Below are 19,324 nucleotides of genomic sequence, written 5' to 3'. Positions count from 1 at the left end.
AATGCATATTTTTTAGAACAAAAACTTAAAATGCTAATCTATAAAGTCTTGAAAGAAAGGCTGATATTTTGGTTTGAGACTAGCATACTGGAAGATTGCCAAAAGAAATAATTGAATCATCCTTCAGCATATCAACAGTTTCATAAATATCCATTTTCAACTCATTTAAAATTCAATTTTGGCAGATCAAATAATTGAAATTGGATAAGTTGAAGAAAGTCTATGTTAATTTAGCATTGTTAAACACGATAGTCTCTCTGACTCCAAGTCTACTGTTCCTTCCAGAAATTCAGACCAGATACCAATTATGCAAGCATAACAAGTTGACCAAGGATGAAACAGAGAGCTGACTTTTGAAAATGTACCAATGTCAGAATACTTTTAGGTAGTTTTCTTGGAGACATTTTTTTAAAAAATCACCATTGGGGTAGAAGTGGGTTGTGATACTTCAAGGAATTGGTCAGTTTTATTTGGTCTTCCTTAAAAAGCTTGATTCCAGAACAAGACATGAACACTAGAGAAGGGGAATCTACATGAAGTAAGCGTAATAATTATCTATTTCTCCCTTACCCTATCTCTTCTAGCCTCCCTACTTCCCCACACCATACTGTCTTTTTGCCTAGAAGAAAGGGGAATGTGATGCAAAATTCACAGACCCTTAGATGACCTGTGCTGGATAGACCTGTGCCAATAGGAGACATAATAGGCAGAGAGCAGGAGTGTGGTCCACTGAGGACACAGCATCTGCAAACACCATTAACTGACCACCTGCACCCTTTTGTATAAGGTCTCCTTCTGTGTCCTATTGAAACAATTCCCAGACACACTGGATCTTAAATCAAGATAAAGCTATTCAAATTCATTCTGCTTCAGGTAATTATTTGCTTCACATTCATATGTGTTTTTTTTTTTTTTTTCCCATGCATGAGGCCTTGTTGAGGATGTATTATAATTGATACATCTGGATTGGGTGACTGCCATTTTAGCTTTGCTCTCCTTGGTTATGTTCAACTGTGCACTCACTTAAATCTTGCTTTTGCAGCAAAATTTTTTAAAAAGCCACAAAACAGAATTTAAAAAGGCTAAAAATTCCACAGTTCTTTCCTCTTTTGTTACTTGTTTCTTTCAGTGTCTGACTGAACGGCATATGGAATAATTTCCTCTAAATTCAGACATCTTAATCCTATATTTACAAGTAATTTAAAAAAGCTTATTTCTTTTTTATTGTTAAAATCCTCTCCCTTCCAAATATCCCTCCAAGAAGAGTTAGATTAGATTTAATCTGAAGTACGAAGATGAGAAATTTGCTCATGGGCCTGAGCCTGCAGCCAAAAACAAGACAGCCCACGGTTGGCTGGAGAAGTACGTACTTTTGTGATGTATATTTTACCCTCAATCCATGATACTTTAGTGGAATACAGTTAGAAGTACTACTTGGTTTCAGTTGTGTTATGAGCATTTTTAAAAGGAAGGATGACTTGCTTGGAGATAACCGCGAGAGAGAACCATCTTTCTTCGCTGACGTCATACACCTTAGTGGGGCAAGAGGTGACACTGGAAGTCGGATGCTGAAAAGCTACGTTCAGCAAAATGGGAGTCTTGGGAGTGACAGCAGCACCGTGAGTGCGGATGTTTTGGCAAGGTAAGTAAGCTAGAGCAGAAGAAACCAAGATAACTGTCTCATATTTGTGAAACAGCCCCCTAGGAAATGCTTAGGTTTCTGGGAAATAATTTGAGGAAGGAGATGGCCAGTTTATAAAAATTGAAGTGGTAAGATCTCCTAAAAATTGTGACAGAAGGAGAAATTGGGACTATATTTTTTGTTAGAAGCTGTTGAGACCTGGGACTTGGAATTAATGTACGATTCAATTTGGAAAACAATTTACTTAGCATTAGCCTATATGAGAGATTAGTATAAAAGAAGTCATAAAAGTATTTGACAGCTAGAATTTGGAGGCCCTTAAAGTCCAGATAGTGAGCTTGGCTGCCATTATGGTGGTAGCTTGGAAAACAAAATGTTTTTAAGGCAAAGGAGTGAAGCTCTAAGACTGATCTAATTAACCATTTATATGGAGACTGGGTAGATAGATATGGGTGGAAACAAGAAGGAAGATGGACCAACACTGCCACTTCCAAGATGCTGAATTGATAGGTCAAGCTATAAAATGTATGCTAAATATTCATTAGACATTTACTTACTCTTAACTATTAATCATTAATTATATGAATGTCAGGTGATCTGGAAAGTTGCGAAAAGAAACAATTATCTACTTAATACAATTAATAATTGATTTTTTTTTTTTTTTTTGGCTATTCCACATGGCTTGTGGGATCCTAGTTCCCTGACCAGGGATCGAACTCAGTCCCCAGCAGTGAAAGCACCGAGTCCTAACCACTGGAGTGCCAGGTAATTACCTGAATAATTGGTTTTAGAAGGTAGGCATGTGACCAGGTGTCACTGTCTTATTGTAAGTGTTTATTCTTTTTTTTCTTTTATTTTTAAACTTTTTATCTTATATTGGAGAATAGCCAATTAACAATGTTGTGACAGTTTCAGGTGCACAGCAAGGCACCTCAGCCACACATATACTTGTATCCTTTCTCCCTCAAACTCCCCTCCCATCTAGGCTGCCACATAACATTGAGCAGATTTCCTTGTGCTATACAGTAGGTCCTTGTTGGTTATCCATTTCAAATGTTGCAGTGTATACAACTGTAAGCATTTATTCTTTTACTACTTATTCAAGAACTATTTACTAAATATCTAGTACTAGCCAGGTACTTTGCTAGCCAATGGTGATAGATGTGTAATGAAACAGAAGACTTATGCCATGGATTGTACAAATAGAAGTAAATTTATCTCAAAATTTGTCATGATGTTTTCACTAACCTGCTAGACAGAATTGTTTTCTGCAAAATTCTCATGCTAAAACCCACAGCTGGACACACACACACACAAAAGGTAAACATTCTTTGGCGGTTCTATAACCGAGCAAAGCACTCATGTGCCTGCCACACAGAAAGCCAAATTCTGACAGTGGGAATTTGTAGCAAAGTAAGAATTCATTGCAGGGCATCCAGCAAAGGACTTGGAAACAAGTCTCAGATCCAATCCAACTTGGTCTTTGAGTTAGACCTATCTTAAAGGGGAAGAACAAACAAGTTAGGGTTAATCACCGTCTTGTGACATTTCTGTGACATGTCTTAATTGTAGTTTTGGGATTTAGGGTGTCTCTGGTTTACAATTCTCCAGCCAGGTTGTCCATGGCTCTGTTAGCTCATCTTGCCCTAGAGAAACAACTTGAGTTTGTGTGTTAATGGTGATATTGATAACAGCAATTACAGTACATCAGAAGTGTTAGCAAACGAAGCAATTTTAGTCATCTGATTGTGGTTAACTAATGTTCAATTAGCACAGAATTGAAGTCAGAGAGGACAAGAAAGAAAATAAAGTTTTGGATAGAGAGAATAATTATAAACTTGGTAAGGGAACTTGATTTTGGGGGGACTCAGTTTCAGTTCGACTTTGTAAATGTATGTGATTGCATCCAAGGTGGCAGAACAACAAGTAAAAGACTTCTGTTTATGAGACAAACAAGCAGACATACTTTTCCCTATTCCCCCCACTAAATATAAGTGAAACCCCTGGACATTATATAACAAACATAAAAAGACTGAAAACCCTGGATAGAAAAAAGCAGACTGGTAGGGACTTGGGGGCTGAGGAATGACCTGATGGAGAGATTCCAGAGATTTCTTTTCCCTTTATAATCCTCAAGAAGCTGTAACCAAGCAGGAACCTATGAAGCCATCCAAAGAAAGACCCCCTCCCCCTTCCTCTTGTTTGTAGAAAAACTTTAGCCTGCGAGGCTGATTTTTCACCAAGGTAGAAGCAATTAAATGGAGGAAAGATAACCTTTTCAACAGATGGTACTGGGGGCATCAGACATCCATAGGCAAAAATAAATGAACCTTGACCTAAATTTTACACGTTTTACAAAAATAAACTCGAAGTAGATCACACAGTAAAATGTAAAACATAAAACTTAACAACTTTGAGACCAAAAAAAAAAAAAAAAGAACACTATTTTCAGGATCTAAGGATAGGAAAAGAGTTTTTATACCAAAAGCATGACCCATAAAAGAAAACAACTCCAAGGAAAAATACACCAAAAGAGAAAAAGAGAAAAAGAAAAACCTTTGACTCGCTGCCAGGTACGTGTACAGGATGAAACTTTACACACCTAAAAGAAGAATGCCGAACTGAGGTAGTAACCAAAACAAAGAGAAAAACAAACAGATGGTCCAGGTTGTGTCAAATTTTGGGAGCATCAGTTGAAGAAGCACAGAACTTTATAAGGGTGGGTAGGCTAAGAACAATTCCCAAGACTCCCAAACTGCTGGATATATTTCAAATCTGAACAGACAGAGTTAGGGAGACCTCAGAAACACATGGTGGTGCCCGTGAAAGGCACCAGAATCGTTATGCTTAGTGGTAGGGCTAAAATAGTTCAGGTTACTTTAGGCTCTGCAAAAAAAAAAAACCACCACCACCTGAAAAACATCTTAGAAAAATTCAAGCTGATCTACATGTAATTTAACAGTTAAAACAAATGCCATAATATTTAAAAGCTCAGAGAAAAGCCCAACATTTCAAATAATAACTTCCACAATGTTCAGCATGTAGTCAAAAGGGACAAAAGACCAGTTCAAATTTGCTTGGCCGTTAAATGAATCTTCTCATCTCAAGCAACTGCAAGGGACAGGAATGTCCAAGAATTCAATGCAAAAGATGACCCTTCTTCGCTTCCTTCTGGAATCTATTTCCATAACAGAAGTTATAGCTATTTGTAAGGCTAGGATCACAAGCTTGGAAGTTTTTTTTACCAGAAAAGACAGAAAGGAACAACACCTCTTCTAATCCAGGTTGAAATAATGCTGAGGAAAGGAGGCCCTTGATATTCTGGTTTAGGATATGACATAACCATTTGGATCAAATCACTGTGGCTGTGGATGTAAGGTGTTATGACTGAAGGAACAGGGGTAGAAAAGTATTGTGCTATGTTAATTACAACACAGAAAAACAAAGTCTTATGTAACGTGATCAGAGAATAACTTACTTATTTTCTTTCTAAATGTATATGTTCAGCAAATTTTGTCTTGTTAAGATGCCTTTAATCAAGACAATATATCCACAAAAACTAATTAAAACATATTCTTAAGTACCCAAAAAAGGAACTGGAAGTCTTCTAGACTGTAAAAAATAGGTCAGTTTCTAAATGTAAGAAGGAAGAGATTCTTTTTTTGGAAGGAACAAGAATATTATTAGAGAGAAAATGGATTGAACTTGAAAATGATCCCTTTAATCTCTCCCTTGAGCATGTTGATCACGCGCTCACTCAGCTGGAAAAATAACTTAGGACTTAAAAAATAAAATTGTAAAGTGTATTTTATTATGTGAAAATAAGTACATCTGTTAGAATCTTTAAATTTGATGATCTTGCCTGTGTACATTAAGGCTTTGGAAAGATTTGATTATGATGGATGTTAGGAAGTCTTAGATTTTGGAAGAGACTACTTCCAATCTCATAAGCAACTGAATTAAAAAAAAAAAAAAGAAAAAGAAAAGAAAACCAGATGCAGACACAAAACCTTTCCATTATGATGGTTGCTATATGGTAATGATTAATCCTTACCCTCACATCCCATCAAATAATGAGAAAATACAAACCAGATACAAATGTCACGTTAATGATACACAACAAGAAAAAGAAAGAAATACATGGTAGAAGGTTGCCTGCTTGGTGATTGTAGGAAGTAAGAAGAAATACAAGATACACAAAGCAATGAAAATGATGGGTTCTAGTATTTTATGACACTCAACTTGTGACTTCTGGCAAGGGAAGAAGTGTGACTGACTCCAGCTTTTCATGGAAAATGGAATCTGTGTAGTCAGACATCCAGGAATTGAGAACACAGGAGAGAGAGGCCAAAGATTGGGTTGGAGGCTGCTTATAACCATGGACTCCTATCTATTGCTTGAGAAAAGCAATTATTTTTCCTCTAATTTCTTTCCCTTGTCATGTATGTATAGTCAGAACCAAGATTTGAAAAAAGTAAAGGTAATCCTTTTCTGTTAAAGAGAAAACCAGAGTATTTTGTAAGATGTGAAGAGAAACTAAAAGCTCATGGCAAAACATCAGCATCAAAAAATCTGTAAGAATCTCCTGAAATGCTAAGACATTGCTTTCACAGTGATCAGAAGAAACCTCTCTATGTTCTTTGCTACAAAAGCAAAGACCTTGCCTCTCAGGAAATAGAACAGGTAGTGGAAATTGCCTGGGGCCTGGGAACACAACCCTCTCATCATCCCCACCCAACAAAGTCATTGGAGGGAACTCTGTGCCTTTCTGAGTCTGGAATCCACCAGGGGAGAGCTTGTCCATCTACATCTCAGTTAATTTGCTCGCTCAGTGTGAAAAACCCATTTCTCCTCCAAATGGCAAGTCATTTTTCTCTCTTCAAAATTTTATTCAAACTCTGCCCATCATCTCTATAGCATTTCTCAAAAGCCTTTTATATAGCAGGTTGCACTTGCTAATGAGCCCAAGTTTACTGCCATTTATTCCTCCTCTTGGTGAATGGGGAAAATACACTCTGGGTGCCAAAATCTCCTGGCTAAAATATTTTTCAAACATTGCAACTGGAACATTTCACTCATAATATTTTCCTATGCTGCGTTTTTGCCATTTTACAAAGAGTTAATAGAATAATTAATATGTTTAGGCAAATGTTTCCTTTCAGATTCATACGAAACTGTTTGAAAATGACATTTAATTCTAAGCTTTAAGAGATCTTTATCTTTAAGATTGTGATAAGATTTATAAATTGTGTCAATATTAGTTTCAGCAGAAGCTCTTTTCAATTTTTGAATGTATATTTCATATTATCATCAAATTTGCATATAAGCAAAGATTTAATGATATAATCAGAAATAAACAAAATAAGCAGTGTCTCTAATGTTCCGTGTGACTGAGGCATGCATTTGAGTGCTATAGGGATTAAGAGGAGAGAATAATTCTGGCTAATATGAGATAAACTAATGTGAAAATATTCAAGATGTAGCACATTTCAAGTATTCATTAGAGGGGAAATATGTAAGGGTGAATCAAAAATTATCTGCACTCTGGCTGTAGAATTATTTTAATTAACTTTTAGAAAAGACAAATACATCATTTTTCAACATAATCTCCTTGCTTTTCAATGCACTTTGTCCATCTGTCAACCAGCTTTCATATTCCCTCATTAAAAAATGCTTTAGGCTGAGCTGTGAGCCACAAACGCACCCCTGTCTTCACTTCTTCATCAGAAGTGAATCTTCATCCTCATAGGGGTGGTTTCAGGGGACCAAACAGGTGAAAGTCTGCTGGAGCAAGATCAGGACTATAGGGAGGATGCTTTAACACCTCAAAACGAAGTTTTTGCCGAGTGTCAACAGTGTGGGCAGAAGTATGTGGATGTGCATTGTCATGCAAGATCACAACGCCCTTGGATAGCAGTCCTCTGCATTTAATCTGAAGTTTAGGCTTCAGCTCTTCAGTAAGCATCTCACTGTAACAAGCACTGTGGATTGTTGAACCTTTTCCTGGATAATGTTCCAATACTGGCCCTTGAGAATCCCAGAGAACTGTAAGCATCAAGTTTCCAGCTGATGGTTGACTTCTGAATTTTTTCTTGGTCGGTGATTGAGGATGTTTCCATTCCATACTCTGTCGCTTACTCTCAGGCTCGTAGGGATGAATCCATGTCTCGTTACCAGTAATGGTTCTCTTTAAGAAAATTTCACCCTCTATGGAGTATCGGTCCAAATTTTGTTTACAGATATCCAAATGCTTCTCTTTATGCTCTTTCATGAGTTGTTTCTGTACCCATCTCGCGCAAACTTTTCAAAACCTAAGTCTGTCATGGATTACTTCATTTTGAAGTAATGAAGCTGTAAATGAATGGATCAAGAACCTATATAAGACATGACGATTAGCTAACTAGCTGACATTTCACAAATGAGGAGACTAAGACTGAAAGGAATTAGCTTCCCAAAGTCAAGGTCAGTCTGAGGCTGTAAAGCCTCTCTAGGGTGGCCTAATTCTCAGGTTTGTTTTGTTTTGTTTTGTTTGTTTTGTTTGCTGAAATAAGAATGATGTAAAGTCAAATATCCCCTAGGTACGAGATTATATGTCTTAAGTTTCCTTTACACTATCTGATTTTTACTGAAGAGCATTACAAGGGTAGAAGTATGCAGCTGTTCTTGGACACTTCTCAACAGCTTGGATACAACAACAAATATTTGTATTTTAACAATTTGAATGGCAGTTCTTAGAGGAAAAAAAATTGTTTGTTGTTTGATCCAGGAACATTGAAGGATAGCCAATAATGTATTAAGATCAGATAGAGCAAACTTTGCCAAACCTTACATTTTGTGAAACCTACTTTTCTTTCTGCTTTGGAGTAAGTGAATCTATTGCTTTATGTACTTCAGAATAATTTTTTCTATCATTTGATAGAAAATGATTCTTTCAAAGAAACGTGTATATCGTTCATATAAACAGTCTGTATCCTTCAGTCACTGCAATCTTTGATTCTCATGACAACGGTGGGTAAAGAGCTTTATCCCATAGACTTTTAAACTATACTCCTCAAAATTTTTTTATCATAATTTCCTAATGAGAACCTATTGCAATTAAAATTTTGAAAACAATGACATATAAATTCAAAAGGCATAAGTGAGGGTGGGAGGGACTTGAGGGAGGGTGGGGTGGGGAGTCGAGGGAGAGAGGGAATACGGGGATATGTGTATAAAAACAGATGATTGAACTTGGTGTACCCCCCAAAAAATAATAAATAAATAAATAAAATTTTTTTAAAAAAGGCATAAGTAAGATATTTAGAAAAAAAAGAGGGAGAGGAGAGCAGTCCTAAGGAAGCATTAAAACCATTTTCACAAATAAGATTCTTCAAAAAGGAAAAAACTAAAATTGTAGAAAACTGAGACAACAAATAAAAATTTCAATTACATGTGTAGTGATGACTATGTACCAGAAACTGTGCTAAACATTTAATCATATTTAAATCTTCAAAAACACCACAGAAGCCTTTATGATTATCCTGATTTTTTTAAATGAGAAAAATGGGGCTCAGAGCTGTTTATTCCTCATTCATTCATTTATTCAACAAACAGTCACTAAATGTTTGCTATGCTTCAGTAAACAAAGATACGCATATCCCTTAAGGTCAAGGAGTTTACAATCTAGCAGGGAAGACAGGCACTAGAAATAGGTATATTCCTAGGTCTTGATAAGGACCCAGAGGAAAATTTAGGCAGAATATGGAATGTTGGGTAATAACATAAAAGCTGGTGTTACTCTTTTAAACAGGTGACTGGATTGACAGCTCTAATATTCTAGTATCTCAGTAGAGATCTGAGCCAAGTGAGACAAATTTTGGTGATGATTAAGTAAGAGCATTTCAGATAGTGAAAACACCGAGGACAAAGCCCCTGTAGGCAGATTCCCCAGAGTGACTCCACTGGTAAATAATGGGCCCAAGGTTTGAATCCTTTCCTCACCTGTGTTCTTAGCAGCTACAGAATAGCATCTCCTGGTATGTTAGCACCTTCTCTTCTCAGAGACAGGAACTGTATATTATGAAGACATATTATAATAAAATGTATGATTTGCTTTAATATAGTTGCTTTAATATAGTGTAATATAATGTATATTTAGCTATATTCTTATTTTATTATATATCTATATTTTTAGTAATGAGAATTCTGTGTTTGAAAATGATTTAAAATGGTAATTTTCTGTTCCTATGCATTTATATACTATGGCTACACTCCAAGAAATTTCAGTATTTGATAATTGAAATTAAAAAACACATCTTTTTATCTTAAAAGATTGCTTAAATTATAATTTTCAGAGAATATTCTCTTCTTTGGTGCATTTATCTTCATTTTTGGTCACTAAATGGAGTTCCTGGATCCAATTTCAAAGTGTGTGTGTAGGGTTTGCTCACACACCCTCAAGAATTCACACATCAGCTAGGTGTCCTATAATTTATCTCAATTCTGACACTATCTACCCATATACAGCATCAGATTCCACAGGTTAAGGGTTTAGTCCTATAAGAATAGGCCCCTCCCCCACTTGAGACACCAATCTCAATTTCAGGTTGTCACCTCTGCTTCTGACCAACTGGCTATAGATTGAGGGTTCCTACAATGCCCTCCTTGGACTTCAGATGCAGTCGAAGTTCAGGTTGTTAGATCATAGGTTTCACCCACTCCTTGGGTATTCTTTTATTTGCTAGAGAACTCTGAGACATTTTACTTACTATGTCACTGGTTTATTATAAAATATATATATATATATTTATATACTATATATATAAAACTCAGGAATAGCCAGATGAAGAGATGAATAAAGCAAGGTACCCTAGAAGGAGCTCAGAGCTGCCCCGTCCTCTCCAGGGAGCCACTCTCCTCACATCTTTACGTGTTCATCAATCTGGAAGCTCTCTGAACCTTGTCCTTTAGGGGTTTTATGGAGGCTTTATTATGTAGGTATGATTGATTAAATCATTGACTGTTAGTGATAGAACTCAATTTTCGGCTTCCCTCTCTTCCCAGGAGGTCAGAGAGTGAGACTGAAAACTTCAAATCTCCAATCACGGGTTGGATCCTTTGGCAACCAGCCCCCATTCTTAGGTGCTTTCCTGAAGTCACCTCATTGAAATAACAAAAGACACAATCATTACTCTCAACATTTAGGGAATTCCAAGGATTTGGGGAGCTGTGAGCCAGGAACCATGGATGAATACCCAATATATGAGAAATATATTTTGGTCATCTGAATAACCAAATATATATTTTTCTTATAAATCACAATTTCACAGTAAGCATGCTAGTATATTTTCAATGTAAAATATGCAAGGTGTAAGACATGAAAAAAAATTTCTTCCTCCTGGCTGTTTGTCACAAATCTCACTCTCAAAAAAGTATTCATTTTAACAGGTTATCACATATCTTATCAAATTCCTGATAGAAGATGTTGATAAATGGTAGATTCTAAATTGTTCTCTAAAAAGTACTATTTTAGACTCCTTTCTGCAGTGGAATTTCTCTGGTTTTCCATTGCTTCACCAACATTGGATTATTTCAGGCATTTTAAAAATTAAAAAGCAAAAATAATATCTTTGGTTCTTTTCCCTTTGCAATTCATTATTAGTGAGGTTGAACTTTTTTAATATATATATCAAATACATTTGTATTTCTTTTTCTGTAAATTGCCTATTAATTTTTTAAAATTTTTCTACAGGGTTGTTCACTTCTTAAACTTAGATGTATGTGCATACACACAGGTATAAAATACATGCTTGCATATATAATATTAATACTTCAGATTATTCCAAGCATTAAAATATATCTATCAATATTTTATTTATCATCTTTTTCATGGGATTATGTACAAATATATATTCCAAATTTATCAATGGATAAGTATTTCAAATTTTCTAGGTTTAACATGGACAGTTATAAATTATGACAGACTATTGATTTTCCTACAATGTTCCAGACTAAAATTTTCACCCATTATCTGTCATCTTCTGTTTCTACTATCCATGATAATAACTTTTAAGGTCTTCACTCTCTATTAGACAATTGTGGAAACCCCAGTCATCATTGTGAATTAATCTTTTCTTTGTAAAGCACTTTATACATTGTTATTTAGATGGATTTTTACATCATCATATCATTTATGTACCCATGTTCATGGAATATCTTATTTTCTTCAGTAGCTTCTCCTCACATGCTTTTATTCATTTTTCCAAAATACTGGAAATGTCTCAAAAAAAAGAAAAAAAAAAACTAAGTGAAAAAAATAAATGAGTTTTATGGTCAAATAGGTTGAGGAATTATTGTGTAATATATCTGTTCTCTGCTCTTATTCTGATTATTCCCTGATTCAGTCACAAGACATATTAAAAGCTCTGAGAAGTCTTACAGCAGAAAAATGAGTTTACCAAGCATTTCTCAAATTTATGTAGCTATAATATTTTTTCTTATTACTGTTGTAGACACCCAAAAAAAAGCCTTTGGAAAGATTTGTCTGAGGAGAAAACATTAACACAATGGTAAATGTGCTCTACATTTGGCCTAAAAATACCTCTCTATTTATAACACCTTCTATGTTGCCAATACATTAACACTTAATCATAAAAACTCCTGCCTCTCTTTGCTTTGAGTCCTTTCTTATGTATGGTACTGGTTTACCTGGTGCTCCATTTCTCCATGACTCCTTGTTGGATGAATCTGACCTTCAGCAGAGGCTCTGTGTAAACAACAATCCTACATGAAGACATTGTTTCCTCTCTTGAAAAGTAATCTTGCTTTCAACATGAGTGGCTTTTAGAACACTTACGGTATCTGATACAATGTGGATATCTATTGGTAAACCATCTTGCCTACAAGTTTATTTTTTGTCATATTTAGGCCCTGGTACCTATCACAGCACATGGTAGATGCTTAATTGGACTTAGAACTAACACGCTGTGCAGCAGAAGGAAGGTAGGTGATACCACTGCCTTGATTTCTCTCTCTGTATATGAACACTTCCTCTCTCAGTTACTGATTCTTTTTCTGATTAAATCTTCTGATGTGAGAAGTATTTATTAGTTCTAGTTACTTCCTTGAGAGACAGATAAGAGAGAGAAAGCAATTTTTTCTTCCCAAAGGAGGAAGGTAGTCCATACATTAGTAAATTTAGGTCATGATTAAATGGGCATAAGCTATTTATTTGTGTCTCGAAGAAATCAATGATTTTAATGGTGCCATTGCAATGACATGGGCAGCTTTTACTCAGGCGAATTTGTTGCTACATTTTGGATATAGATAGATATGGGATACACAGATTATGATACTGAGCAGGGGGCTGTGGGGCTCCTGGGTACAAAAGCCTTCCTGTGCCCCCGCCCCATTTCTTTGATTACCGGAAATAGGCTTCATTCAGCCTCCATGACCTTCCCTGAGTTCCATGGAACAGGAAGGTTCAAATAGTTGTTAATTAGGTAAGGGAGGGGATGCAAGACAAGGAAGGAATAATCAAGAGAAACAATAGTGCAGCCTGGGAGCGAGGTCTTGGTTCTCCATCAAGAGATACACACAGCAATATCGTCAAGCTATTTTGCAGATACGGAAACCCCCATCAGGTGAGAGAAGTTTACGGTTGACAAAGGTATGCTGCTCACAAGCAGTAGCCCCCAGACCAGTGGGAACCAGATACTTGAGGAGGCTGACTCCTACGTACCTCACCACCAACCAATCGGAAGAACGTCTACAAACTGATCACACCCTCTCTGAACCATTACTATAAAACTCCTCACTACTCCTTCCAGCTTGGGACATGCAGTCTTGAGGGCATTAGCCTGCTGTGGCCCCCTTTGCCTGGCAAAGCAATAAAGCTATTCTTTTCTACTTCACCCAAAACTGTGTCTTTGAGATTTAATTCGGTGTTGAGGTACAGAGGCTGGATTTGGCCTCAGTTATCTTCAGTGTCCTCTTCTAATTGAGAAGTTATAAATATTAATGATAAATTGATCAGATAAAAAGGGGTTTTTTCCTAATATAAGACAATTCTAATATTCTGTGCCTTCTGCTCTCTTTGCCTGTCCCTATATCCCACTGACTTCACGTTGTTAAAAAGAAAACCACTGGCCCAAATTGGAGTCACTTCTGCTCGGTCACATCATCAAACCTGGGCTTAGGGTTTGATGCTTAACCTAATTAAAGCTTCAACCCTTCCCAGAAATGTGGACTTAACCTGTCAGTCAGCAATTTTCTGGTCAGCACCAACAAAGTACTCTGTCACATGAGCCTTCTTCATCCTCCAAAGATGAGGTAATCTGCCGCATAGACCCCTTCCGTGCCCCATAAGTAGGTTATCTAAACCTGAAATAACCTTCTATTGTTTGTTTTTTACTTCCTCGTCCTGCCTGTAAACATCTTTTCCTTTCTGTAGCCCTTTGGATCTCCCCTCTACTCACTACATGGGAAACTGTCCAATCCATGAAGTGTTCAATAGTGCCAATTAGATTTTTAAAATTTACTCAGTTCAATTTTGTTTTCTGAACAATATCTTTTTCATTTTGGCAGAAAGATTTAACATGGGATGATAATAAAATGTTATAAGATTGGTATGATTCCCTAATAATTTTATTATTTAAAGATAATGCAAATAATTAAATTAAAAGCTGTGTTTATATGTAAGTAAAATAAACAATTGGAAAAGGCAATATCTAAGTTTCCTACCATATTGGTAATTCTTTACATTATAAAGCTTTCCAAAAATGTTTAAAAGAAAGCAATGGATTTGGCAACAATTAGTATAATGATTAAGAGGGTGAGCTGTGAAATGGAACAGCTAATGTTGTTTTACATCTTTACCTCGTACAAGCTGAGCAACAGTGGACATGTGTATTTAATTTATTCACATATGTTTGTTCATAGTAGATCTTTATAATCTGATGAAATACAATGTATACTTTAAGGCAAGGCAAGAAAAATTTAAACAAAATTTTTCTCTGCCCATTTGAGCCTCCTCCCTCCCCTCTAGCATGCATTGTGCATCTGCATTATGCGCTAACCAGACCTCCCCAAAGGCAGAAATACCTGCTCAACCATAAAGATCAATTTCTCTTCTTCTGGCACCAGCCATGTGACTCCTTAAAAGATAATGTTCCTTTCTCAATCCTGTGAGGGGTCACAATGACCCACCACTAGCCTTGTACATGCAGACATCTTTGGTGGACTATATGTACAAGGCCAGTAAGTCATTTCCCTTAAAGACTGTGATTGGTACAGAACAGACTGGGTTAGAAGACCTGGGGAGACACGGGGTTGCACCTAATGGAAATTCTTAAGTACTTATGACCTTATTAATGTCACTAGCTATATTACTTGTATTCTGCCTATTTTATGAGATTATTTTTTCTTGCATTATCAAATGTGTGACAAAGCCTCCAATAAAAAATAATGATGACTAGATTACGTGCAGTGCTGGACTAAATATATAGTTCTATAAGATCAAATGATTGTAGTAGTGTAACTCTAGCTGTGAGAAAAAGCAAAAACAGAGAGCCATTTCCTGGACCATAACAGACGAATAACAAAGGCAGTCCAGGGTCTGGACTCCTGTTAACAGGGCCTAATCCAGTAATAGCACATCGAGTGGCTTATCAACAAAATCCTCGCCTGACCTAGTAATAAGCATTCCTAGTGCCCTGGGACAAATTGGTCACAAAGTGCCTCCCAAATCTTGGTCAAAATTAAGATCAAAATGGAGGGAACTGTAAAATAAAGAATGTTGACCAGCATCCAGTTTACAAGAATCAAGTCATTAGCAACAGTAGTTGCTGACCTACATACAATACACCCTGAAAAGAATGCGGGGCAAAGATCAGGATGAGACATTTTGTGCTCTGCGAAAACTGGTAAAACTGGCTCCCAGATAGTTAGGCATTTTCAGGAGGAAAATGTTGTGAACCCAGTTTCTTGCATCTTCCCATATTTAGAAAAGCACTAAGATATTTGTTCCTTGGGAATAACAGTAACCTACCATAATTTATGCTAGATTTCACATACCCCTTTTCCAAAATGACATATATACTGGCCTCCCCACTTACCTACTTGGAACAATCTTCAGAGCTTTATGAAAGACTGTCTTCCAGGTTATAATTCTCAGATTGCGTCAATTAAAATTTTCCATTTCTTTCTTAGATTAACTATTGATTAATTTTTTATCAACGAATCCATTTAGTATCTATAAGCATATTCCTTCTATCATTTCTGATATCAGTAATGCGTATTTCTCTCTTTTAACTTGAGCAGTATGTAGATACTTATTGACCTTCTTATTCATTTCAAAGAAACATATTTGGTTTCATTACCATTTCTATTCTATTTTTGTTTCTCTTTTATTGACTTTAATCTTATTTTTATTTATTTTTTCTTTGCTGTAGATACTTACATTGAATATAATTTGGTCTTCTATTTCTAATTTCTTAGGATGGCAATTTAGATGATTGATCCTCCAAGATAAACTTAAATTTGTTGCAAAGTACTGCAACCCATAATTTTTAATGTTGTATTTTAATTTTTATTTGATTCAAAATATTTTAAGATTTCCCATGCTGTTTCTTACTCTTTCTAATTTATTTAAAAGTATTATTTACTTTTGTTCAGGCTTACTGAGGTATAATTGACATATAGGCACTGAATAAGATTAAGGTGCACAGCATAGTGACATAGCAGAGTTATTTAATATCCACATATTTGATTTTCCAAATATTTTTATTTAATTAATTTTATTTCATTATTTTTCGAAGTACATGTTCTGTGTAATGTCAAACTTTAATTTAATTGAGACATTTTATGATGCTGGTTATTACCTATCTTGGTGAACATCCTATGTGCACTTGAAAAAAATATGTATTCTGCAGTTGTGGAGTGTTCTATAAATATTTATTAACCCAAGTTGGTTGATAGTGCTGTGTTCTGTATGCTTGTTGTTTAAATATTCTATCAATTATTGAGGAATGTTGAAATCATCACTGAAAATTGTGAATTTGTTGTGTTTTCAGAACTGACATTTTTTACTTTATGTACTTTGGAACGCTGTTATTAAGTTTATAAATAAACATTTTGAATTATTATACCTTCTTGATTAATAATTAATCACTTATTATGAAATTCCTCTCCATACTTATAATAATATTATGATTTGAGTCTATTTCTTCTAATGTTAATATAGCTATCCAGATTTATTATGATTAATTTTGACTGTCACATCATTCTTCTTTTTACTTTAACCTATCTTGGCCTTTAATTAAAATGGGATTCTTTTAGATAGTATGTAGCTGGATTTTGCTTTTTAATCCAGTTTGTAAATGTCTGTTTTCTAGTTGGAGAGTTTAGTCTATTTATACTTAATATAAGTATAATGTGGGTAGATTTCAATATACTATTTGGTTGTTTGTTTTTTACCTGTTGATTTTCCTTTATTCCTCTCTTTACTTGTCTTCTTTAGGTTTATAACTGGGTGTATTTTAATAATCTGTTTTATCTCCAATATTGCCTATTAAAATCTCTCTTTGTTTTAAATTTTAGTGGTTGCTCTTGGGTTAATAATATGCATTTTATCATATCATAATCTACCTTCAAATAATAACATAGCTCTTCACATATATTGCAAGTACCATACAACTGTGTGTATTCATTCATCCCCTCCCATCCTTGTATAATTTTTATCTTAAATTTTAGTTCTACTTTTAGTTCTACACATTTCACATAAGCACAATAATACATCATCATTATTTTGTTTTAAACTGCCATTTGACTTTTAAATAAATTTTAAAATTAAAAAAAAACTTCTTTATCCTTCCTCACAAACTTGCTATGTTGGAGTTATTTTTTTCCAGGACTCCATCTGGTGTTATTTTTCTTCTGCATGAAGAACTTCCTTTAACATTTTCCATAATGTAGATTTGTTGGCGCTAAATTTTCTTATAGTTTCACCAAAAATGTTTGCATTGGCTAAGATTGTTCTTTAGTAGCCTCCCCCCACCAAAAACAAAACAAAACAAAACAAAAAACTTTCATATTCAAAACTATTCAACTATCACATTTGTTTTTTGAGGACTATTAAGTTTGTCCTTGGCTCACAATTTATTTTAAAAAAGATCTTATAACTATCACACCATTGTCATCTGTTCTTGAATTTTGCTATGGAGTTGCCAGAGCCTGATTTTTTTCCCCTTTAAATAACGCCTTAATACTTTTGCCTGGTTGCCTAATTTTGAAGCTTAGTAATTTAAGTAATGTATATCCTAGTGTTCACAAGTGTGGGTCAATTTTTTTTCCTGACATACTGGATGCTCTTTTGTGGAGTATCCAGGCATCATTTATTTTAGAAAATGTTTCCGAATTATGAATACACATTTTATTGTAATAGTTGAATTTAATTTCAGGGGTTCCAATTATACATATATTGAATCAATTTTGTGTTTTATGCTTTATAATTCCCTGCCAAATTAAAAAAAAATTTCCAACATGTTTTGTTTACTTTTCTTATTTCTAGCTTCTGTATCTTGTGCTTTCCTTTATGTGTTTTCATCCATGGTTGCTTAAATTTTATCATTTTTCTTTGAAATAAATTTTACTTTTTCTCCTACTTCTTTCTTGAGTTCTGCTATCTCAAATTGAACTTTTTCTGCTGTCTTTCAACAACCCCTTGAATCCCTGCATTTCTCCTTTATGTTCTTACTTTTTAGAGTTGATTGCTTAAATTTCACACAAAAAAATGTAATTTCAAGTGTCCTTTTCTACATGGCAACATTTATCTTGTGAGTAATTCTTTATCTGTTACTAAGTCATACTCTTCTATTTCCCTTATTTATAAAATATTTTATATATACATTTTATCAACTCCTTTTAGTATTCATTATTGAATAGGCTGGGTTCCCTCTCCACTTACAACTATAAGTGTCTTCTATAGAGACTCAATTGGCTTTTGTTGTCTTGCGATTAATTTGGTATCTGTCTATAGTCTTACCAACATTTAAAGTTGTATATTTTTCGCCTTTCCTAAATTTCCATAAGGATGAGGAGGAAATGCTGACTTTGAACTTTCATGTGCATATTAGAATTATCTTTTTTAAAATGTTTGTCAACATGTGAATTTATTTATTTTGTTCTATTACAAAATAAACAACTTGATAAAATTTATACAGTTTTAGGCACTATAGATCCATGGGTTCTGCATCCATAGACTCAACCAGCTGCAAATCTAGTGAGCATCCATGGATGTAATGAACATTTGCAGATTTGAGCATCCGTGGGTTTTGATATCCCCAGGAGGTCCTGGAACTGATCCCCCAGGGATACAGACAGATGACTGTAATCTCAAAAGTACTTGAAACCCCCCACTGTATTTTCATTGGCTTTTTCACCTTTTGACTTCTCATCATACGCTTTTGGGAAAAAGTTTTCAATCACTGAATTAAGTGGCAATAAAATCCAAGCAATTTACAGAACTGAGTTAACTACTAAATCTAAAGTCCAAAGTCAAAAGTCCTTCTACCTCAATCACAAGGACTGTACACACTATTTTTCTCAGGTGTACTTGAGGATTGACTATAGAGTGTTACTGTAAAGTTATGGGAGTTTTTGCCTTTTGTTTCTAAAATCCCCACCATACATATACATCCATTTGAG

This window comes from Hippopotamus amphibius, chromosome 15 (genome assembly GCF_030028045.1).
Source record: "Hippopotamus amphibius kiboko isolate mHipAmp2 chromosome 15, mHipAmp2.hap2, whole genome shotgun sequence".
NCBI classification, from domain to species: domain Eukaryota; kingdom Metazoa; phylum Chordata; class Mammalia; order Artiodactyla; family Hippopotamidae; genus Hippopotamus; species Hippopotamus amphibius.
Note: the sequence above shows the minus strand (reverse complement) of the source record.